Source organism: Phacochoerus africanus, chromosome 11 (genome assembly GCF_016906955.1).
Source record: "Phacochoerus africanus isolate WHEZ1 chromosome 11, ROS_Pafr_v1, whole genome shotgun sequence".
Taxonomy (NCBI): Eukaryota; Metazoa; Chordata; class Mammalia; order Artiodactyla; family Suidae; genus Phacochoerus; species Phacochoerus africanus.
The window spans coordinates 101893314-101919193 of NC_062554.1; the positions used below are offsets into that span (position 1 = coordinate 101893314).

Sequence of the window (25880 nt, forward strand, 5' to 3'; positions counted from 1 at the left end):
CCCCGCCCTCCTCCAGCTCCGTCGGAGACGCCGCCACCGCCTTAGGAACACGGCTCTCCGATCGCCCTGCCCCCGCCACCCCTTCCCGGTTCCTCCTTCCCTCCCTCCCCACAAGCAGCAGCAGCCGCAGCCGCCTCTCCCCACGGGCGCGCCCCCGCCGCCACCCAGACGCGCGGCCCCGTGCCGCGGCTCCGCCCCTGGCGCGACGCCGCGCCTAGCCGCCCCCGCAGTCCACGCCCCGGAGCCCGCCCCGCGGGCTCTAGCCGGGCTAGGAGTGGCTGGAAGAAGCTTCGGCAGTCGGCTGGGAGACTTGACTCCACTTCCGGGGCGTGGTCCCACCCCGGCAGCTAGTAGGTCTGAGGAGCGCTAGAATGAGGGTGTTAGGCTAAATGGCAAGCCCTAGTCAGTTGGAGTAGGACTTGAGTTGGAAATTACGGTCTCACTGCCTACTAGTGCGAAAAGCACATTTCTAGAGTGCTTCGCCGTCGCCGCCAGCCTTGAGTTGGGACTACCAGTCCGGGTTCTCAGGAGTCCAGGAATGGGGGCGGGAGAGGGCGTTGTGGGAACAGTGGCATGCTGGGAACTGTAGTAGCGTTGTCTCCACGTTCGCTGCAGGTACGTCTTCATCTTAAGGTTGACTGTAGTTAGACGTTGGCACTTTGGGTGATGACCAAGGCCAAGAGAAGCGAAATGCTTCTTCAGTGACAGGACTTATCCCTTTTGCAGTTCTGTTTAAACCCTGCCGAGTGAGCGCCTGAAGTGCGGGGTGCGTCCTAATACATACCACGCATGTGATAGGCACTCAGTGTTTGCTGAATTGAAAGGATTTTTTCTTGCCTTTATATTCGCAGCACCTCGGAACTGAATAATAGCCTTTTCTTCGTAGAATGCATCGTCGTGAATTTTCTAGTAATCCGAGATTATCCACCCTAAAGAAAGTGAATTTCCCAAGGTCTGCCAGCATACTCTTAGCAGAGCCCAAACTAGAACTCAAATCCTTTTGCCTTCCCTACAACACCATATTGCCTCTGACTCTAAGGAGCATTAAGCTTGTGATAATGTGACAGAAGTAAAGTATTTGATTCCTGGACTTCCTTTGGTCACTTATGCCCACAAACAATGTTTTTTACAGGTCGATTGGTCAGGCAATCTGGATAAAAATAGAACATATCAGTGGTAGATCCCTTTTCCCAGATGAATGTTTAGAAGCATCGTGGAATTTAATGATACTCCTTGACGAAAACAAGTATGAGTAACAAGATCCAACTTCTTATTTGTTTTAAAGAAGAATATTTCTCTCAAAGAATACAACTGATATCCACTTTTCTTCTTAGAAATAACCACTTCCAGATGTGTCCTTCCAAATGTCTTCCTATGCATTTATATACAGGTATGTGCATATAAAACGATACAGTTTTGTCCTGTATTATAAAAATTAACTTAGAGAAATAGTTTGATTTCTAAGGGAAGCTTTATTTGAAACTAGAGGACTGGAATATTTTACTTTGTTCAGATTACTGAGACTGGATTTGAGATAAGTTTCACTGGATATGAGATAAGATCAAGAGCTGGGTTTGATCTGCTACCAATATAGCACACCATAGGGTACCCTATTCCTCCAGAACTAGGAGAGAAATTAGCCTCTAGGCAAAGAAATGGGCAGATGATCAAGATTACCTCTACTTTGATTTGTCAAAAAGAATGCACCGATTAGGTGATGATTGTTAAAGGCTAAATGCTGGACAAGCTATAAAACAGCCTAGTGACAGTCAGGTGGGAAGTGTTATTTGTTGGAATTATTGAGTCCTATTTTGGCTAGTGTTTTTGAGTCTTTTTTTTTTTTTTAACTTTCACTGTGAGCTTCTCTCTCACAACACGACTGTTTTTTGAGTTATCAGCAGATACCTTTGGCATCTCATGTAGGTTAGGGAAAACAAAAGTAAAGTGCCTTTATGGATTTAGGTTCTTTTGGAAAAACTTTTCTATTTTAGTGTATTTAGGTCTTGTTTCAATCTACACATATTTTTTGAGCACCTCAAAACATGAGGGGTTTGTGCTGTGTAGGGGCAGGGCAAGATACCAAAAATGTCTCAGAGATGGCTTCTTCTAGAGCTTATAGCTTAGTTCAGGAGACAGGGAAATACACTAAAATCTTAATTCCAATGATTTAATAAATGCCGAATGAGTGATACAGACAATGCGTGTTTTAACAATTCTAAGAAAAGAGAATAATGAACTGGGTTGTCAATACATAGTGGTCACAGAGGACCTTAGAAGGATAAGTGAAATTAGGTTTGAATGGAAAGAAGAATTCCCAAGGAAGAGAACTGATGAAACAATAAGCATGAAGATAGCCAAGCAGAAGTTCGGAGCAGAACTTTTGTATATGTGTGAGGGCACTAAAGTAGACTGGGACTGGACTCTGGGGCGCATTCAGTGCCTGGCTCAGGATTTAAACTTGATAATTGTTGTCAGTGGGAGCCACCAAAGGTTTCTGAGTCTAGAAGTGAAATTAGGAAAATACTATTCTGGCACTTTATGGCTGAGTTGTGAAGTAATAAGGGAAGAGAATGGTATGAGTGATATTAGGAGCCAACACATGATACAACAAAACCTGAAACTATGGTCACAGCCCTGCAGTTACAAAGAAACAGGTGGATGTGAAAGAGACTGAAAGACCTCACAGACCTAAGTGATGAACTGGCATAATGGGTAAGAAAGGAGTTAGTATTAAAAATGACTGAGATTTCCAGATTATAAGAGATCAGTAAGTTTGACAGAACACAAGGCTGTGCATGGTATGGGCAGACAGGGACTTTTGCACAGATGGTGAGAGAAATGGGCAAAGTATCTGCAGAGGCAATTTGGCCATAAATGTATCAAAATGGAAATGTCATGCATGCTGTGACTGAAAAATGTATAGGTAATATTTACAGTTGTATACAAACATATATGCTATTTGCAAGCTTACTTGTAATGTCAAGAGTGGAAACCATGTACCTACCTATTAAAAGGGCACTGGTTAAAAAAAAACATATATATATTTATCACATATTAACTATATATATATATATACAATTAAGTTTTATAAAGCCACTACAAATGAAAAAATCTATATATATGTTGATGTGGAATAAGTCTTAGGGTCTACTTGTTAAATTAGAAAAGCTGGGCACACATTTATTTATAGTATTCTTCCACTTATGTAAAATGAAATGAAGATAAAATCTGGCTAAAATACTTGAATATGCATAGGCTTTTTCTGAGAATACTTCAAAAACTGTTAGCAGTGATTGCCTCTAAGAGGGCCCTGACCATCTTTGGTAGACACAGACAACTTCCAACATATATACCCTGTTATATTTTGAGTACGTTACAATTTTCCAACAAAATCAAGTCTGTTTAATTTTTAAAAATTTAAACTTTCAATCCAAGTGATAGGAAGAATAGCAGTATCTTTAATAGAAACATGCAAATAAAAAAGGAAGCATTCAAAGAAGAAGACAGATGAATGGCCAAAAAACACATGAAAAGATGTTCAACATCACTAATTATTAAAGAAATGCAGAGGTTCCTGTTTTGGCTCAGTGGTTAACAAACCCAACTAGTAACCATGGGGATGCAGTCATTCAGTGGGTTAAGAATTCGGCATTGCCGTGAACTGTGGTATAGGTCGCAGACATGGCTTGGATCCTGTGTTGCTCTGGCTGTGGTGTAGGCCAGCAGCAATAGCTCCAATTTGACCCCTAGCACGGGAACCTCTATATGCCACAGGTGCAGCACTAAAAAGTGAAAAAAAAAAAAAGGAAAGAAATGCAAATCAAAACTACTATGAGAGGAGTTTCTGTCGTGGCTCAGTGGTTAATGAATCCGACTATGAACCATGAGGTTGCAGGTTCAATCCCTGGCCTTGCTCAGTGGGTTAAGGATCCCTAGCTGCCATGAGCTGTGGTGTAGGTTGCAGATGCAGCTTGGATCCCTTGTTGCTGTGGCTCTGGCATAGGCTGGCGGCTACAGCTCCGATTGGACCCCTAGCTGGGAACCTCCATATGCTGCTGGATCGGCCCTAAAAATGGCAAAAAGCAAAACAAAACAAAACAAAACAAACTACTATGAGATACCACCTCATACCAACCAGAATTGCCATCATCAAAAAGTCTACAAACAAAAAATGCTGGAGAGGGTATGGCAAAAGGGAACTTTTAAACACTGTTGGTGGGAATATAAATTGGTACAACCGTGATGGAAAACAGTATAGAGATTCCTCAAAACACTAAAAATAGAATTACCATATGATCCAAAAGTCCCACTGCTGGTCATCTATCCAGAGAAAATCATGACTCGAAAAGATACATACACCCCAGTGTTCATTGCAGCACTATATACAATAGCCAGGACATGGAAGCAATCTAAATGTCCATCAACAGAGGAGTGGATAAAGAAGATGTTGCACATAAATACACTGGAATGTTACTCAGCCCTAAAAAGAATTAAATAATGCCATTTGCAGCAACTTGGATGGACCTAGAAATTATCATGCTAGGTGAAGTTAGTCAGACAGACACAAACATCGTATGCTATCACTTACATGTAGAAAAGGATACAGTGAACTTCTTTGCAGAACAGAAACAGACTCACAGGCTTTGAAAAACTTCTGGATCCCATAGGAGACAGATTGAGGGGGGAGGGATGGACTAGGAGTTTGGGATGGAGATATTTTAAAATTAGGTTGTGATGATGGTTGTACAACCATAAATATAATAAAATTTATTGAATTTAAAAAAAAAAAGAAAAAAGGAAGCAGATCTTGTATGGGTGATGTTTTGAAATGGCACAGGCTAAGTTTCAGAATGCCCACCTACTTATGCCATAGTTCTCAAGGAACTTGATTGCCCTGCCCATCCTCAGCCACAGCCAAGGGTTTGGACACTTGGCCCAAGTTACCTAATCCATGTGGACTGGCCAGCACCCTGTGGCCTGGTGTAGGAACATGATCTGGGACTATCAGTTTTTACTCTTAAGACTTAGAACTTAGAAACCTAGAAAGAAAAACGTAGAAAAAACTTAATAACCTTAAGTCATCAAGCAGCAAGGGCAGAAGCTAAATGTCATGTGGTCGAACTAGGGCTTTGACAAGCTGAAGCCTTGTGAAAAGAATAGAAGAAAGTATGAAGAATCTGGCTAGTCAAGAAAGGAGTCTCTGGGAGTTCCTGTCTTGGCACATCGAAAACGAATCTGACTAGGAGCCATGAAGTTGTGGGTTCGATTCCTAGGCTTGCTTAGTGGGTTAAGGATCCAGTGTTGCCGTGAGCTGTAGCGTAGGTCATGGATTCGGCTCAGATCCTGTGTTGCTGTGGCTGCGGCATAGGCCAGCAGCCATAGCTCCGATTTGACCTCTAGTCTGGGAACTTCCACATGCCATGAGTGCAGCCCTAAAAAGACAAAAAAGAAAGAAAGAAAGGAATCCTTTAAATTCCCTAGTGTCTCAGCAGGTTAGGGATCTGGCATTGTCACTGCTATAGCTCTGGTTACTGGTGTGATGGATTTGATCCCTGACCTGGGAACTTCTACTTGCCAAAAAAGGGAAGGAGCCTTAAGCCAGCATGCAGAGATAGTTAGAGATGTCTCCTTGTACCGTGTGGCCCTGGAAGAGGTGGGGAGACTCTCTGGAGCAGTTTATCTTCCTTAGAACTTTTGAGGACAGGTTCAGTTGACATTTATTCCAGAAGTTTGTTCTGCTTTTCCTAAAACAGAATAGGGCAATGATGAAGCGCATAGGCTCTGAATGAGAAAAATGAAGGTTCAAAAACCCATTCCACTTCTTACTCAGGGCAAATCACTTAACCTCAGTAAGCCTGTTTCATCCTCTAGGAAAGCCGGCTGGTGCTGTCATCATGAGATGTGTTTCAGAATTAGTGTTCTACATATTACACTTGCTCATAGAAAACAAAATAAGAACTGGTTAAACAAAGAATGAGTGATTTCCAGACCTTTTACTTTTTTACCCTCCGTCTTTTCTTTAAGGTCTTTCCCAGCTCACTGGCCACTTTCACTCTGGGTAAACACATGAGGGATGAGAAAAAAGCCAAATACCATTTTCAAAAACCTCCCTTCTTCTTAGTACTTTCGTGAAGATTTGAGTGGGAGTTTAAAACTAATAATCCAAAAGAGGATTCAGGATTATATATCTGTTTCATATTCACAGTATCCCTTCACTTTCTAGCTCAAGTAGAAGTAGTGCTTTACATCTATATAGAAGTTTTAACCTTTGGAGTATTGTTGTATCTATTCTTTGTAAAGGCTACCTTTGTTAGGGCTTTCATGGCATTATGGTTCTCTCTCTCTTTTCTTAACAACCCTGGGAAGTAATTTGTCCTCATTAATAGATGAAAAGCTAAATAAAACATAGGAGTGAACATGACTAGCTCATGTAAAAAGCAAATGTCAGATACATGGCCAGAAGCCATAGGTCCTGAGTTTCCAGGTTGTTGCATAAATCACTGAGCCACAGTGATTTTGTACCTGATATAATTTAAGTGAAACTATAGATGAAGAGTCAAACCATTCCTGAGATTCTCCCACAGTTGCATGTCTAATATCACTCTGTCATTTTGTTCTATACCTCTCAGTCTTCTCCATATTCTCAAACTGAAGAGGAATTGCAGCTGGGAAGTTATGGGAGAGTGGGTAAGAAAGGAGGGAGGGAAATTCTTCTCTAGCTTTTTCCTGGTATTCTTTACTCCCTCATTCCTAGACCTAGTCACAGCACCAAAGCTGTTGACCATTTTTTAATATGCGAGTTTAGTGTCAACATAGGAAATCTAATATATAGAGAACTGGGAGGCAGGGAAGTATATCATTTTAGTCTAGAGTAGCATAGGATTTTTAGAACAAAGTCATCTAAAAATAAAAAGTTTGTAAAGGGTGAATTTTTTTAATAACACATGTTTCAAAAGTTAATATTTCAGAGGTTTTTTTTTTTTTCCTACACAATACACCGTGGTAATTCTCATAACTCTGTCCTAAAGTAAGCAGGCTGGATACTATCATCTCCATCTTTTGTTTTGCATTTGAATACTGTAAGGATAGTAATACCTAAACTTAGAGAAATTAAATGATTTGCCTAAGGTCATATAGATGGCAGGACTGAAAGCAAAACCCAAGGGGTTCTCCACTCAGTGAAAGCTTCAGAGTGTTACACAGCAAAGGCTAAATAGTATAATAATCAATACTAACTGCAGGAGAATGCTGTAATTAGGTCCACTCTCTTTGATAAATTTTCTATCTTATATTTCTCATTCTTTTAACATTCAAAGAAAAATTAAAATTTTATAAATAACTTCAAAGTCAAATACTATCTGAGCATCTAATTAGTTATCCTTCAACATGATGACATTTAGTTTCTGTATTCAGAAATGGATCATTAACAAGTTCTGTGGCTTATGACTGCACTGTATATAAAAGTCCATCCAGTAAATTGATTGGGCTCAGGCCAAACTATCAGCCAAAAGTCTCAAAACATAACAAGCAAAAAATCCTTTCATTCAGTGACTGCTAATATTTTAAATTAAAAACAAAATTTAGGCAGAGAGAAACAAATACTGTGTGATTTCACTCATATGTCAAAACTAAAAGAAACAAACTCCTAGAAAAAGATATCAGGCATGTGGTTGCCAGAGCCAGATAGTGTGGGGAGGTGGAAGTAGAGGAAGGCGGTCAAAAGGCACAAACTTCCAGTTATAATATACATAAGTCCTAAGTATGTAATGCATGATATGATGACTCTAGCTAACACTTGTATAATATATAGGGAAGTTGTAGAAAGAGAGTAGATCCTAAGAGTTCTCATGAAGTGATGGATGTTAGCTGAACCTATTGTGGTAAAAATTTCACAATATATGTAAATCAAACCATCGTGCTGTACACTTTAAACTTATACAGTGAAATATGTCAATTATTTCTCAATAAAACTAGAAAAAATAAACTATGATTCCACTTACATGAGGTATCTAAAATAGTCAAATTCATAGACACATAAAGAAGAATGGTGGTTGCCAGGGTCTGGGAGTAGCAGGAAAAGGGCAGTTATTTAATGGGTATAGAGTTTTGATTTGCAAGATGGGAAAGTTCTGAAGATAGGTTTCATAGCAGTGTGAACATACTTACTATCACTGAACTGTACACTTAAAAGCATTTACGTGTCTCCTGGAGGGAGACTTTATACATGCTTGATGCTCTCGTTTTTATGTCTGGTGTCTAATTTGTTGCGGGGGGGGGGGCATGCTGCTGTAGGTGCTGTGGATGCCTCTTGATTGCCTGGCTCTGGTAGCCAGGAGACTTGTATTCAAGGAGCTACTCTCAAGGAACATAGGCCTAGTCACTTCATCTGGTCTCTTTCCTGCTGTCTTGCTCCAGTTCACCAGTATCACCCAGAAAAGAACTTGTACACTCATTTGGAGCCCTTATTTTTGAATTTTCCATTCAGGGACACTTTCAGATCATCTGGTTGTGGTGGCCAGTGGGGCTTACACTTGTCATCCTCTAGAACTATATATACTTGCTTACATTTAAAAGCTAATGCTTGAGGGTCTAGCTTCTAATCAACCTGAATCTAGGTGCTGAGATCCTCCCCTTTGGGACACTGACACATCTTGGCATATCCTCAACTACTAGGACCTGTTAAAAATTTAATAGTCTGCTTGGTCAAGCACAAAGTTTTGAGAGATAATTGAGGGGAAATGAAACAACAAATTTCATCACCTACCAGAGGCCATGCCTTCAAGACTGGGAGAGGTGGTTTCATCTACTGTTAGAAGCCAACACAGAGTCACACAAAATGAAGAAACAGAAGAATAATTTCCAAATGAAAGAAAAAGCTAAAACCTCAGGGAAAAAACCTTAATGAGATGAAGATAAGTAATTTTCCTGATAAAGACTTTAAAGTAATGGTCATAGAAATGCTTACTGAACTGGGGAGGAGAATGGATGAACACCGTGAAACTTCAACAGAGATGGAAACTATAAGAAAGTACTAAATAGAAGTCACAGAGCAAAGAATGCAATAAATGAGCTGAAAGGATCAGTCAACTACAAGAAAGAGCAGTGGAACTCATCCAATCAGAGGAGCACAATGAAGATAGCTTCAGGAACTTAAGGTACAACATCAAACAGACTACAAATTAATAACATAGGGCTCCCAGAAGGGGAGGAGGAAAGGGACAGAAATCTTATTTGAACAAATAATGGCTAAATAATTCTCTACTTGAAGAAAGAAACAGACATTCGGATCCAGGAATCCCAGAGTTCCCAATAAGTGAAATCAAGTAAGAGACCCACATACCAAGACACATTGTACTTTAAATGTCAAAAAATAAAGGCAAGAAGAGAATCTTAAAAGTATCAAGAGAAAAATTACTTGCTACATAGACGGGAACCCTTATAAGACTTTTATCAGAGTTTTCAACAGAAACTTTGCAGGCCAGAAGGGAGTCACACAATATAGTTAAAGTGCTGAAAGAAAAAATTTCCAACTGAGAATACTATACCTGGCAGCAAAGTCTACTCAAAAGTGAAGGAGAGAAGTTCCTGTCATGGCTCAGTGGTTAACGAATAAGACTATGAACCATGAGGTTGTGGGTTCAATCCCTGGCCTCACTCATGGGTTAAGGATCTGGCATTGCCATGGGCTGTGGGGTAGGTCATAGACACAGTTTGGATCCCGTACTGCTGTGGCTCTGGCGTAGGCCAGATGCTACAGCTCCAATTAGACCCCTAGCCTGGGAACCCCCATATGCCATGGGTATTGCCCTAGAAAAAGCCAAAAAAAAAAAAAGTGAAGGAGAGATAAGGCATTTTCCAGAAACTCAAGGCTAAGGGAGATCATCTCCATTAAACTGACCTTACAAGAAACATCAAAGGAACTTCTCTGAGCTGAAAAGAAAGGGTGCTTATTAATAACAAGAATATATATGAAAGAAAAAATATCACTAGAAAGGGAAATACGTAGTAAAAATAGTGAACTAATCACTTATAAAGATAGCATGAAGGAGTTCCTGTTGTGGCTCAATGGAAACGAATCTGACTAGGAACCATGAGGTTGCGGGTTTGATCCCTGGCCTTGCTCAGTGGGTTAAGGATCTGGGGTGGCCATGAGCTGTGGTGTAGGTTGCAGATGTGGCTTGGATCCCATGTTTCTGTGGCTCTGGTGTGGGCCAGCAGCTACAACTTCAGTCCGACCGCTAGCCTGGGAACCTCCATATGCCACAGGTACAGCCCTAAAGAGCAAGAAAAAAAAAGATAACATGAAGATTAAAGATCAAACTAGTAAAAATGACTATGATTACAGTAGTTAAGGGATACACAAGATAAAAAGATGTAAAATGGCACATTAAAAGCATAAAAGGTGGTGGTGGGGAAGTAATAACAATGAGTTTTATAATAGCATCAAATTTAAGTTGTTATCAACTTTAAAAAGACTGTTATAAGTTGTTACATGTAAGTTTCATGGTAAAACTCTGTAGTAAATACACAAAAGAAAGAGAACGAGATATAAACATACCACTAAAGAATGTCATAAAACTACAAGTGAAGAGAACAGGAGAATAGAAGCACAGAAAGGAGCTACAAAATCAGCAAGAAAACAATTAACGAAATGGCAAAAAGCACATACCTTTCAATAATTAATTTAACTCTAAATGGATTAAATGTTCCAATCAAAATACAGAGTGACTGAATGGTTTTGTGTGTGTGTGTATGTGTGTTTAAAGATCCATCTATATACCTCCTACAAAAAAAAAATTGATTTAGATGTAAGGACTCACACAGATTAAGAGAGAAGGTTGGAAAAATATATTCCATGCAAATGGAAACTAAAAGAAAGATGGAATAACTATACTTATATCAGACAAAATAGAACTTAAAAGAAATAATGTAATAAGAGGCAAAGAAGGGCATTACATAATGATAGAGGGGTCAGTCCAACCAGAAGATAAAATATTTTTTAAATATTTATGGACCCAACATAGGAGTACCTAAATATCTGAAGCAAATATTAATGTACTAAATGGAGAAATATATAGCAATACAATAATAATAGGGGACTTTAGTACCCTAATTACATCAATGAATGGATAATTCAGGCAGAACATCAATAAGGAAACACATTGATCCCAAACAACACATTAGACCACATAGGCTTAACAGATGTTTACAGAACCTTCCATCCCAAAGCAATAGAATACATATTTTTCTCAAGTGCACATGGAACCTTTTCCCAATATAGATCATACGTTAGGGCACAAAACAAGTCTTGATAAATTTAAGAGGATCAAAATCATATCAAGCAACTTTTCCAATCACAGTGGTATGAAACTAGAAATTAATAGCATGGAAATTGGAAGTTCTACAAATATATGGAGATTGAACAACCAGTGGGTCAAAGAAGAAACCAAAAGAGAAAAAAGTATTTTGAGACAAGTGAAAATGTATCATACCAAGATTTATAGGATACAGCAAGAGTAGTTATAACAGGGGAGTTTATAGTGATAAATGCCTACCTCAAGAAATAAGAAAAGTCTCAAACAATGTAATTCCTCTAAACCTTAAGAAATTAGAAAAAGAACAAACCAGGCCCAAAGTGAGTATAAGGAAGGAAGTAGAAAAGATTAGAGCAGGAATAAATTAAAATGACAGAATAGAAGGAATGGAGCTCAACTTCTCTCCTAAAAACCACAAAATTTGTAAGTAAAGGCTGAGCAGTCTTCAACCAAATGGAACAGAAACCTTCAAAAAGATATCCTACTCCAGAAGACAAAGATGAGGCAACATCAGGAGGTAGGAGGGGCAATTACATGATCTAAGCAACCCCATACCTCCTGGGTGGGAAGCCCCACAGACTGGAAAGTAACTGGTTCACAGAGACTCACCTACAGGAGTGAGAGTTCTGGGCCCCACATCAAACTCCCATGTGTGGGGATCTGGCACTGGAAGAAAGAGCCCCTGGAGGATCTGGCATTGAAGGCCAGTGGGGCTTGTGCACAGGAGCTCTACGGGACTGGGGGAAATGGAGATCCCATTCTTAAAAGGTGCACAGAATTTCACGTGCACTGGGTCCCAGGGAAAAGCAAAGGCTCCATAGGAATCTGGGTCAAACCTGACTGCAGTTCTTGGAGGACCTCCTGGGAAAACAGGTGAATGTCTCTTGTTGTGAGGGAAGGACATTGCAAGCAAAGCTCTTGGGAATATTCAGCAGCATGCCTTTCTCTGGAGGTATCCATTTTGGGAAAATCTGGCTCCACCCATCAGCGCTGAGAAGCCCTAGGCCAAACACCAATCCAGGTGGGATAACAGCCCCACCCCTCACTAAACAGGCTGCCTAAAGACCCCCCAAGCACACAGCCCTGCCTCTAATCCCATTCAGAGACAGAGCCCCACCCACCAGAGGAATATCAACTCCACCTACCAGTGGGCAGGCATCAGTCCCTCCCATCAGGAAGCCTACACCAAGCCCCCATACCAACTTCAGCCACAAGGGGGACAGACACCAGAAGTAAGAGAGGCTACAACTCTATTATCTGTAAGAAGGTCACCACACCAAAAATCTATAAAAATGAAAAGACAGAGAACTATAACTCAGATGAGGGAGAAAGAAAAAACCTCAGAAAAACAGCTAAGTGATCAGGAGATTCTTAGCCTCCAGGAAAAAGACTTTAGACTGTTGATGCTAAAGATGATGCAAGACATTGGAAATAAACTGGAGGCAAAGATGGATAACTTACAGGAATCACTGAGCAAAGAGATACAAGATATAAAACTTAAACAAGAAGAGATGCAAAATACAATAAAAAAAATTCACTAGAAGCAGCTAACAGAAGAATATATGAGGCAGAAGAACGAATAAGTGAGGTGAAGGACAGATTAGTAGAAATTACGGATGTGGAACAAAAGAGAAAAAAGACTGAAAACAAATGAAGAGAATCTCAGAGAACTCTGGGACAATGCTAAACACACCAACATCCATATTATAGGGGTGCCAGGAGAAGAGAGAGAGACGGGGACAGAAAAAAATATTCATAGAGATAATAGCCGAAAACGTCCCTCACATGGGAAAGGAACCACTCTCTCAAATCCAGGAAGCACAACAAGTACCATATAAAATAAACCCAAGGAGGAAAACCTCAAGACACATATTAATCAAACTGACCAAAATTAAAGACAATGAGAAAATCTTGAATGCAGCTAGGGAAAAGAAGCAAATAACATACAGGGAAACCCCTATAAGGTTATCAGCAGATTTTTCAGCAGAAACTCTGCAGACCAGAAGGGAGTGGCATGATATACTTAACGTGATGAAAAGAAAAAACCTCCAACCAAGATTGCTTTCCCCAGCAAGGCTCTCATTCAGATTTGAAGGAGAAATCAAAAGCTTCACAGATAAGCAAAAACTAAGAGAATTCAGCAACACTAAACCAGCTTTACAACAAATACTAAAGGAAATTCTCTAGGCAGAAAAGAAAAGGCAACAACGGGAAACAAAAATACCACAAATGACAAGGCTCACCAGTAAAGGTATATATACATTAAAGATACAAAACCATCCATGCACAATTACGCTATCAAAATCAGAAATCATGAGAAGAGGTGGGTACAAATGCGGGACACTGGAGATGAACTTGCAATTAAGAGACCAACAACTTAAAACAATCTCATATATATATAAACTCTTATATCAAAACTTCAGAATAACTGCAAACCAAAAATCTACAATTGATACACAAACAAGTGAGAAAAATCAACTCAAATACAACACTAAAGATAGTCATCAAACCAGAAGAGGAGAGAACAAGAGAAGAAAAGAAGAAAAAAGAGCAACAAAAAGAAATCAAAAGCAATTAATAAAATGGCAATAAGAACATATATATCAATAATTACCTTAAATGTTAATGGAGTAAACTCCCCAACCAAAAGACATAGACTGCGGGCTGCATGGTGCAAAAACAAGATCCATATATGTGCTGTCTTCAAGAGACCCACTTCACTTCTAGGGACACATACAAATTGAAAGTAAGAGGATGGAAGAAAATATTCCATGCAAACGGGAATCAAAAGAAAGCTGGAGTAGCAATACTCATGACAGACAAAATGACTTTAAAATGAATATTTTAAGGGACAAGGAAGGTCACTACATAATGATCACAAGATCAATCCAAGAAGAAGATATAACAATTTTAAATATCTATGCACCCAACATAGGTTCACCACAATATGTAAGGCAACTGCTAACAACCTTAAAAGGACAAATTGACAATAACAGAATCATACTGGGGGACTTTAACACCCCACTTACAGCAATGGACAGATCATCCAGACAGAAAATCAATAAGGAAACACAGGCCCTAAATGAAGCATTAAACCAGATGGTCTTAATAGGTATTTATAGGACATTTCATCCAAAAGCAACAGAATACACATTCTTCTCAAGTGCACATGAAACATTCTCTAAGATGGATCACATCCTGGGCTACAAATCCAGCCTCAGTAACTTTAAGAAAATTGAAATCATATCAAGCATCTTTTCCGACCACAATGCTATACAACTGGAAATCAATAACAAGAAAAAACTGCAAATAACACAAACATATGGAGACTAAACAACATGCTACTAAACAACCAATAGATCACTGAAGAATCAAAGAGAAAATTAAAACATACCTAGAAGCAAATGACAACAAAGATACAACACTCCAAAACCTATGGGATGCAGCAAAAGCCATTCTAAGAGGAAAGTTTATAGCAATACAAGCCCACCTCAGGAAACAAGAAAAAGCTCAAATAAACAAGAAAAAGCTAACTTTACATCTAGAGCAGCTTGAGTGAGAACAGAAAATACCTAAAGTTAGTAAAAGAAAAGAAATCATAAAGATCAGAGCAGAAATCTATGAAATACAAATGAAGATCAATGAAACAAAAAGCTGGTTCTTTGAAAAGATCAACAAAATTAATAAACCCTTAGCCAGACTTATCAAGAAAAAAAGACTCAAATCAATAAAATTAGAAATGAAAAAGGGAAGTAACAACAGACATCACAGAAATACAAAGGATCATAAGAGACTACTATATGCAACTATATGCCAGTAAAACGGAAAACCTAGGAGAAATGGACATATTCTTAAAAAAGTACAATCTTCCAAGACTAAACCAAGATGATATAGAAATGATGAATGGACCAATTATAAGAACTGAAATTGAAACTGTGATTAAAAAACTTCCAACAAACAAAAGTCCAGGACCAGATGGCTTCACGAGTGAATTCCAGCAAACATTTAGAGAAGAGCTAACACCTCTCCTTCTGAAAGAATTGCAGAGGAAGAGATACTCCCAAACTCATTCTATGAGGCCACCATCACCCTGGTACCAAAACCAGACAAAGATACACACAAAAAAGAAAACTACAGGCCAATATCACTGATGAACATCAGTGCAAAAATCCTCAACAAAATAATAGCACACTGCATCCAACAATACATTCAAAGGATTGTACATCATGATCAAGTGGGATTTATCCCAGGGATGCAAGTGTTCTTCAATATCTGCAAATCAATCAGTGCGCTACACCACATTAACAAACTGAAGAATAAAAACCATACGATCCTCTCAATAGATGCAGAAAAAGCCTTTGACAAAATTCAACATACATTTCTGACAAAAATCCTTCAGAAAGTGGGCAGGGAACCTACCTCAACATCATATAAAGGCCATATATGAAAAATCCACAGCTAACATCATTCTTAATGTTGAAAAGCAGAAAGATTCCCACTGAGATCAGGAATAAGACAACGATGTCTGCTCTCACCACTACAATTCAACATAGTTTTGGAAGTCCTAGCCACAGCAATCAGAGAAGTAAAAGAGATAAAAGAAATCCAAATTGGAAAGGAAGAAGTAAAACTATCACTTTTTGCAAATGACATGACACTATACCTAGAGAATCCTAAAGACTCTACCAGAAAACTGTTAGAGCTCATCCACGAATTTGTCAAAGTCACAGGATACAAAATTAATACACAGAAATCAATGGTATTTCTATATACGAACAATGAAAGATCAGAAAGACAAATTAGGGAAGCAATCCCATTTACCATCCCATCCAAAAGAATAAAATATCTAGGAGTAAACCTACCTCAAGAGACAAAAGACCTGTACTCTGAAAACTATAAGACACTGATGAAATAAATCAAAGGTGACACAAATAGATAGAAAGACATACCATGCTCTTGGATTGGAAGAGTTGATATTATCAAAATGACTATACTACCTAAAGCAATCTACAGATTCAATGTAATCCTGATCAAATTACCAAGGACATTTTTCACAGAACTCGAACATAATATTTTAAAGTTTGTTTGGAAACACAAAAGACCCAGAATAGCTGAAGATATCCTGAAAAAGAAAATTGGAGCTGGAGGAATCAGGCTCCTGGACTTCGGACTATACTACAAAGCAACGGTCATCAAAACCGCATGGTACTGGCACAAAGACAGAAATAGAGATCAGTGGAACAGGATAGAAAGCCCAGAATTAAACCCATGCACCTACAGCCAAGTAATCTATGACAAAGGAGGCAAGAATATACAATGAAGAAAAGACAGCTTGTTCCAAAAGTGGTGCTGGGAAAACTGGACAGCCACAAGTAAAAGAATGCAATTAGAACACTCCCTAACACCATATACAAAAATAAACTCAAAATGGATTAAAGACCTGGATATAAGACCAAACACTATAAAACACTTAGAGGAAAACATAGGCCAAACACTCTCTGACATAAACGACAGCAACATCTTCTCAGATCCACCTCTTAGAGTAATGACACTAAAACTAAAAATAAAAAATGGGACCTAATCAAACTTCAAAGTTTCTGCACAGCAAAGGAAACCCTAAACAAAATGAAAAGACAACCCACAGAATGGAAGAAAATCTTTGCAAGTGATTCAACTGACAAGGGATTAATCTCCAAAATCTATAAACACCTTCTATAGCTCCATACAAAAAAAAAAAATCAAAAAAATGGGCAAAAGACCTAAACAGACAATTCTCCAAAGAAGACATACAGATGGCCAAAAAACACATGAAAAGATTTTCAACATCACTCATCAGAGAAATGCAAATCAAAACCACTATGAGGTACCACCTTACATTGGCCAGAACGGCATCATCAAAAAATCTACAAACAATAAGTGCTGGAGAGGGTGTGGAGGAAAAGGAACCCTATTACACTGTTGGTGGGATTGTAAATGGGTTCAACCACTGTGGAAAACAGTGTGGAGATTCCTCAGAAAACTAAACATAGAACTACCATTTGATCCAGCAATCCTACTCCTGAGCATCTAGCCAGAGAAAACCACGACTTGCAAAGACACATGTACTCCAGTGTTCACTGCAGCACTATTTGCAATAGCCAAGACATAGAAACAAGTGATAAATTCCTAAAATAGACAATCTAACAAGACTAAATCATGATGAAATAGAAAATTTTAACAGACTAGTTACTAGTAAGGAGGTTAAATTGGTAATCTAACGTCTCCCAAGAAACAAAAGTTCAGGACCAGACAGCTTCACTGGTGAGTTATACCAAAAATTCAAATAAGTGTTAATACCAATCCTTTTCAAACTCTTCCAGAAAATAGAAGAGGAGTAAACGCTTCCAAGGAGATGAAAGACTTTTATATTGAAAACTATGAGACATTAACTAAGTGAATTGAAAAAGATACAAATAACTGGAAAGATATTCTGTGCCTATGAGTTGGAAGAATTAATATTGTTAAAATGTTCATTCTACCCAAAGCAACATATGGATTCAATGCATTCCCTATCAAAATTCCAATGGCATTTTTCACAGAAATAGAACAACTCTAAAATTTGTATGGAACCATAAATCCTGAATGGTCAAAACAATCTTGAAAAAAAAAAAAGAACAAAACTAGAGACATCACACTCCCTGATTTCAGACTACTACTAAGCTATAGCAACTAAAAACAATATATTGGCATAAAAAGGATACCTGGATCAGTAGGACAGAATAGAGAGCCCAGAAATAAACCCATGTCTATGTGGCCAATTAATTTACACAAAGAATATACAAGGGGGAAAAGGATAATCACATCAATAAGCAGTGCTGGGGAAACTGAACAGCCATATACAAGAGTAAAACTGGACCATTATCTAACACTATCCACAAAAATTAATTCAGCATGAATTAGGAGTTCTCTGGTGGCCTAGCAATTAAGGATTTGGCATTGTCACTGCTGTGCCTCCAGTTAGATCCATGGCCAGGGAACTTCTGCATGCCTTGAGCACAGCCAAAAAAAAAAAAAGGTTTAAAGTCTCGAATGTAAGGTCCAAACCATAAAACTTCTAGAGGAAAACATAGGCAGTAAGCTCCTTGACAGAGGTGTTTATATATATATTTTTAAATCTGATACCAAAAGCAAAAGTAACTGTAGCAAAATAAACAGCCGAGGCTACATCAAACTAAAAAGCTTCTGCACAGCAAAATAAACCATCAACAAAATGAAAAAGCAGCCTACTTAATGAAAGGAAATATTTTCAAATAGTATATCTGATAAAGGGCTAATATCCAAAATGTATAAATATGAAACTCAATAGCAAAGAAGTCTGATTTTTTAAAAGTTCAGAAGATCTGAATAGACATTTTTGCCAAAGGAGACATACAAGTGTCCAGCAGGTATGTTAGAGACCATTGAAACTGCTGAACGATGCAGTAAACAAATTTGGTGCATGGGCAAAAGCACAACCACTGAGAGATAGCTTTATCATTAACTGCACCTGATTTTGCTCATTAACCCATGTCACCTTCCCTAATAAAAGGCATGTGGGCTAAAACCTAGGCGCCTTTGTTCTGCAGAATGGAGTACCTCCTGGTCCCCAACTTTTCTCAATGTAAGAGTCTTCTGTGCTTTGTTATGCCGTGCCGTCCCTCTTCCAGGATCTCCCATTGCCCTACAGTGCTCGACGCAGCATGGGTACATGAAAAGGTGCTCAACATTAGTAATTATCAGGAAAGTTCAAATCAAAACCATAATGAGCTATCACCTCACCATGTTAGAATGGCTGTTTTGAAAAAGACTAGAAATAACAAGTGCTGTTGAGGATGTGGTGAAAAATAAACTATTGTGTACCATAGGTGGGAATGTTGAAGCCACTATGGAAAGCAGTATGAAGATTCTTCAAAAAATTAAAAATAGAACTATCATATGTTCCAACATTTCCACCTCTGGTTATTTATCTGTGGAAAAAGAAAGAAAATGAAAACACTAACTCAAAAGATATATGCACCCTCAAGTTCATTGCAACATTGTTTACAATAGCCAAGATATAGAAACAACTTCAGTGTCCATACATGGATGAATGAATAAAGAAATTGTGAAATATATAATGGAATATTATTCATCCCTAAAAGGAATAAAATATGCTATTTGGGACAACATGGGTGGACTTTGAGAATGTTATGTGAAGTGAAATAAATCAAACAGGGAAAGACGAAAGATATTATATGAGGCTACCATCACCCTAATACCAAAAGCAGTCAAAGATAATACCAAAAAATTAAATTATAGGCCAATATCATTGATGAATATAGATGCAAAATTCTCAACAAAAATTTTCAAAAACCGAATCCAACAACACATAAAAATGATCACACCACAACCAAGTGGGCTTCATCCCAAGTTCACAAGAATGGTTCAATACATGCAAATCAATCAGTGTAATACACCACATTAACAAAACAAAGGTCAAAAATCACATGATCATTTTAATAGATGCAGAAAAAGCATTTGACAAAATTCAACATCTACTCATGATAAAAAAAAACCCTTATCAAAGTGGGTATAGAGAGAACATATCTCAACATAATAAAAGCCATTTATGACAGACCCACAGCCAAAATAATACTCAATGGAGAAAAGCCTTTAGCCTTTCTGCTAAAATCTGGAACAAGACAAGGATGCCCACTCTCACCACTATTATTCAACATAGCATTGGAAGTCCTGGCCACAGCCATCAGACAAGAGAAAGAAATAAAAGGTATCCAAATTGGAAGGGAAGAGGTAAAACTGCCACTATATGGAGATGATACTATATATAGAAAACCCTAAGGACTCTACACAAAAGCTGCTCAATCTGATGATCAATGAATTCAGTGTAGCAGGATACAAGATTAACATTCAGAAATTGGTTGCATATCTATAATTAAAATATTAGAGGAATATAAAAAAATACCTTTTAAAATCCCATTTAAAAAACCTAAGGAGGGAAAAGACATATGCTGAGAACTATAAAACATTAATAAAGGAAATTAAAGAGCATTCAAAGAAATGAAAAAATATCCCATACTCTTGGATTAGAAAAATTAATATGTTAAAATGTCCATACTACTCAAAGCTATCTGCAGATTTAATGTGATCCCTATCAAATTACCCATGAATTTTTTGCAGAACTGGAACAAATAATCTAAACATTTATATGGAACCATAAAAGACCAGGCATTGCCAAAGCAATCCTAAAGGGGAACAAACAAGGGAGGAGACATAACTTTTCCAGACTTCAGACAATACTACAAAAAGCTACAGTAATCACAAAACAGACATACAGGAGTTCCTGTCGTGGCTCAGTGGTTAATGAATCCGACTGGGAACCAAGAGGTTGCAGGTTTGATTCCTGGCCTTGCTCAGTGGGTTAAGGATCCGGCATTGCCGTGAGCTGTCGGGTAGGTTGCAGATGCGGCTCTGATCCTGCGTTGCTGTGGCTCTGGCATAGGTCAGTGGCTACAGCTCCAATTCAGCCCCTAGCCTGGGAACCTCCATATGCCGTGGGAGCAGCCCAAGAAATTGAAAACAAAACAAAACAAAAACAGACATACAGGTCTATGGAACAGAATAGAGAACCCAGAAATAAATCCAGACACCTACAGCCAATTAATCTTTGTCAAAGGAGGCAAGAATATAAGATGGAAAAAAGACAGTCTTTTCAGCAAGTGGTGCTGGCAAAACTGGACATCTATATGTAAATCAGTGAAATTAGAACATACCCTCAAACTATGCACAAAAATAAACTCAGATGGCTTAAAGACTTAAACATAAGACATGACACCGTAAAACTCCTGGAAGAGAACATAAGCAAAAACATTCTCTGACATAAACTGTAGAAATGTTTTCTTAGGTCAGTCTCCCAAGGCAATAGAAATGAAAACAAAAATAAATCGATGGGACCCAATCAAACGTACAAGCTTTTGCACAGCAAAGGAAACCATAAAAAACAAAAGAAAAAAGGCAACCTGAGAATGGGAAAAAATATTTGCAAAGGATGCAACCAACAAGGGCTTAATCTCCAAAATATACAACCAACTCATGCAACTCAACAACAAACAAATGATCCAATTGAAAAATGGACAGAAGAACTAAACAGACATTTCTCCAAAGAAGACACATGGATGGCCAGTGGTCACACGAAAAAATGCTCAACATCACTAATTATTAGAGAAATGCAAATCAAACTATGATGAGGTACTACTTAAAAATGACCGTCATTAATAAGTCTGCAAATAGCAAATGCTGGAGAGGGTGTGGAGAAAAGGGAACCCTCCTACACTGTTGGTGGGAAGGTAAATTGCTACAATCACGATGGTGAACAGTATGGAGGTGCCTCAAAAAAATAAAAATGGAACTACCATATGATCCAGCAATCTCACTTCTGAGCATATATCTGGACAAAACTATAATTCAGAAGGATACGTGCACCCCTATGTTCATCATAGCACTATTCACAATAGCCAAGACATGGAATCAACCTAAATGTCCACTGACCTATGAATGAATTAAGATGTGGTGTACGTATATAATGGAATAATGCCATTTTCGGCAACATGGATGCATCTAGAGATCATCATACTAAGTGAAGTAAGTCGGAGAGAGTACAGGAGTTAACACTGTGGCTCAGTGGATTAAGAGTCCGGCTGCAGCGGCTTAGGTTGCTGCAGTGGTATGGGTTTGATCCTTGGCCCAGCACAGTGGGTTAAAGGTCCTAGCATTGCCACAGCTGTTGGTCAGATTCAGTCTCTGGCGCGGGAACTTCAATATGCCATGGCTGCAGCTGTATTAAAAAAAAGAAAGAAAAAGATAAGGACAAATACCATATGATATCACTTACATGTGGAATCTAAAATATGGCACAAAGGAAACTATCTACAAAACAGAAACAGGCTCACGGACATAGAGAACAGACTTTTGATTGCCAATGGGGAGTTTGGGGTTAGTGGATGCAACCTATTTCATTTGAATGGATAAACAACAAGGTCCTACTGTATAGCACAGGATACTATATCCAGTCTCCTGGGATAAGTCATGATGGGAAATAATATTTTAAAAAAAGAATGTAAAAACAACAGGGCAAGATGAATGAATACGAATGCTATGTGATTTCTCATATATAAAAACAAGTCAAGCAAGTTCATAGATACAGAGAACAGACTGATGGTTGTCAAGTGGAGGGGAGGGGTGGAGGAAATGGTTGAACTGTTGTATCTTTTTTAAAAATTTCAATTTATTTTTTTAAGTGGCTAAGAAGGCAAATTTTGTATTATGTGTTTCTTGTTTTGTTTTGTTGTTACCACAATACAAATAAATAAATTGTATTCCTTGGGATGTTGATAAAGTATGGGAGATGAATAATGGTGATGTAAATGGATTTAATATTACTGAACTGCATATTTAAAAATGGTTAAAATGGTAAATTTTATGTTAGGTATATTTTACCACAGGGGGAAAAATGTTTTATTTAAAGTACCAATGTGATTTTATCTTTTGATCACTTTCACTATTCTGTGAAAAACTGCATTTTGCATTTCTGCATAGGCCACTATAAAGTTAGGATTTTTCTGGGCCTCTCAGTTATTCAGCTGTAGCTAAACATAAATAATTGGTGTTGTTAGGGAGCTATTCAAATCTCAACTAAAATCTGTAGAGGGAAATTTCGTTTCCAGGACTCATTATAATACTATGCAAAAATCTTATAATACCTATAAGAATTCCACAAGGCACCTTACATGCATACCCTGTTCCATTCAGGGAAATCATTAGATGATTACCTTGCCTCATCAATGACTATCTCATTTCAGGATGCCTATTTTGTAGTCATATTCAAGTTCATTCAGAAGTTGGAAATTTGTTTAAAGGCAATTACTGTTAATAGCTAGTTACCAGTTTTCCTTAGTTTTCAGCTAATAAAGTTTTAAAGACATTTTAAAATTTCTTTTAATTGTTTTGTTTTGTTTTGTTTTGGTAGGGGGGCGCACCTGTGGCATATGAAGGTTCCCAGGCTAGGGGTCGAATCAGAGCTGCAGCCTCTGGCCTACGCCACAGCCACAGCAACGCCCAGATCTGAGCCGCATCTGCAACCTACACCACAACTTTCAGCAAGGCCGGATCCTTAACCCACTGAGCGAGGCCAGGGATCGAACCCATGTCCTCATGGATACTAGTCTGGTGTGTTAACCGCTGAGCCACAACGGGAACTCCTTTTGTTTGTTTGTTCATTTGTTTTTTTAATTTTTAATATAATTTATTTAAAAATCGTTTATTTTAAATTTGAGGTATGTATTTCCTTCTTTTTCAAGGAAATAAACTGTATAATTTTTCAAAGCAGTTATTAACTTACCCTCTCCTTATCCATTTTTAAGTAGTTTCATTACTTCAAAATTCAAGTGAAATATTTGCTTATCCTTTCTTAAATAGAAACTTGTCTCTTAGAGACCTTTTATTTTCTTTTCCTATTTGAATGTTTGATGTTTATTGTTTCTTCAGTAGATTCCACTTCGTGATCTTTCTCCAATTATCCCTGACTGATCTTTCTGTTGAATGTAACATAAAGACTATTTGAAATATATTTGTAATATGTCACAAATTTGGTATCATGTGTCATAAGATGGTATTATGAAGTGGCTTTATTTCTGATGAGCAATTTGTGAAGCATGATACTAATTATGCCATGCTTTTAACAGCAAAGCTTTTCAATTGTGTATTTGTATGCGTGTGGGGAGATATTTACAATTTCCACTGAAGCACTCATAGCTGCTCAGGCAGCCCTTTTATTCATTCTCAGTCAACTCCCACAGCTTCTAAGGATCTGCACCCTACTTCCTCATTCCTAGAGAAAATAGGAGTTACCTAGTTTCAACTTACTCTCCTCTCTTAAGTGAAATTTGGAAATCATGATATCCCATATACTCATTTGTTTCTTTCCAATATTAAGTTTCTTAATTTTTTTCACAGCTTACTCCTCTCCCTGTTGACCCTCTTTATTCTCTTTTATCTCTTCCTAGTCATGTTGTACAAATATTTTCTCTCCTTTAGCTGTCATCAATCTTTCCCTTTCCACTGACTCCCTTTATCCTACAAAATGGGCAAGACTCCCACAAGCTACTGCACAGGACCATTTAGTGCAACACATAACAATCTCACTACTGGCACATTTCTCCTAAAGGACCTCCTACTTGCTAGAACTAGTGACCTCTTAGTTTATATCCTATTTAATCTTTCTGTGACATTTTACCCTTTTTGATAAATATTCTTACGTCTTGAAAATCTCCCCTTCCTTAGTTTTGTTTTTAAATTAAGGTGAAATTGACATAGCATAAAATTTACCATTTTAATTTTTTTTTTTGGTCTTTTTAGGGCCACACCCATGGCATATGGAGGTTCCCAGGCTAAGGGTCTAATGGTAGCTACAGCCACCGGCCTACACCACAGCCACAGCAAGGCTGGATCCAAGCCACATCTGCCACCTACACTACAGCTCATGGCAATGCTGGATCCTTAACCCACTGAGCAAGGTCAGGGATCGAACCTGCAACCTCATGGTTCCTAGCCGGATTCCTTTCTGCTGTGCCATGATGGGAATTCCAAAATTAACCATTTTAAAATGAACAATTCAGTGGCATTTGGTACATTCACAGTGTTATACAACCACCATCTCTATCTAGTTCTAAAACACTTTCATGACCCCAAAAAGAAACCCTGTGCCGACTAAGCAGTTGCTCCCCTCTCCTCTAAACCCTCAACCCTTGGCAACTGGTAGTCTGTGTTCTGTCTCTGTGGATTTACCTATTCTGGATATTTTATATAAATGGAATCATACAATATGTAATCTCTTGTGTCTGGCTTTTTTAGTATAATTTTTTCTTATTTGTTTTATATCCTAAGAAATTGCCAATTTCACCTTAAATTTTTTTAAACTTTTTATTACGGAAAAATTTTAATTTATGTAGAAGTAAAGAGAATGGTGAAATCAATCACTGTTACTCATCTATCAGCTTTGACAATTATCAACATGTGGCCAATCTTGTTTTATCTAAATCCCTTCTACTCTCTCTCTCCTGAGTTGTTTTGAAGCAAAGTCCAGAAATCATTTAGTTCAAAAGTATTTATCTGACATTTTTAAAGGAAAGATTTGAATATTAAATATAAAACTTTAGTGTACGTGGGGTCAATTAACTAGAACCCTCAATCAATTGTCCTCCAATTTTAAGAGAACAAGACAAATCATAAAAGGGGCAGGGGGAGGGAGAGATATGGACTGGGACTTTGGGATTCGTAGATGCAAACTATTGCATTTGGAATGGATGAGCAATGAGGTTCTGCTGTATAGCACAGGGAACTATATCCAATCACTTGTGATGGAACATGATGAAAGTTAATATGAGGGAAAAAAAGCATATATATATATATAAATGAAAAAAAAGGGAGTTCCTGATGTGGCACAGAGGAAATGAATCAGACTGGGAACCATGAGGTTTCAGGTTCTATCCCTGG

The 25880-nt window shown here is 38.2% G+C and overlaps 1 long non-coding RNA gene across 1 annotated transcript; it reads left to right on the plus strand.

Annotated features, from left to right (window-relative positions):
• The first annotated feature begins 142 nt into the window (after positions 1–142).
• Positions 143–17464, plus strand: LOC125111939 (uncharacterized). The gene is made up of 3 exons (XR_007130982.1): positions 143–615; positions 1335–1390; positions 17438–17464. It is a non-coding gene; the product is annotated as an uncharacterized LOC125111939 (long non-coding RNA).
• Positions 17465–25880: the final 8416 nt, after the last annotated feature.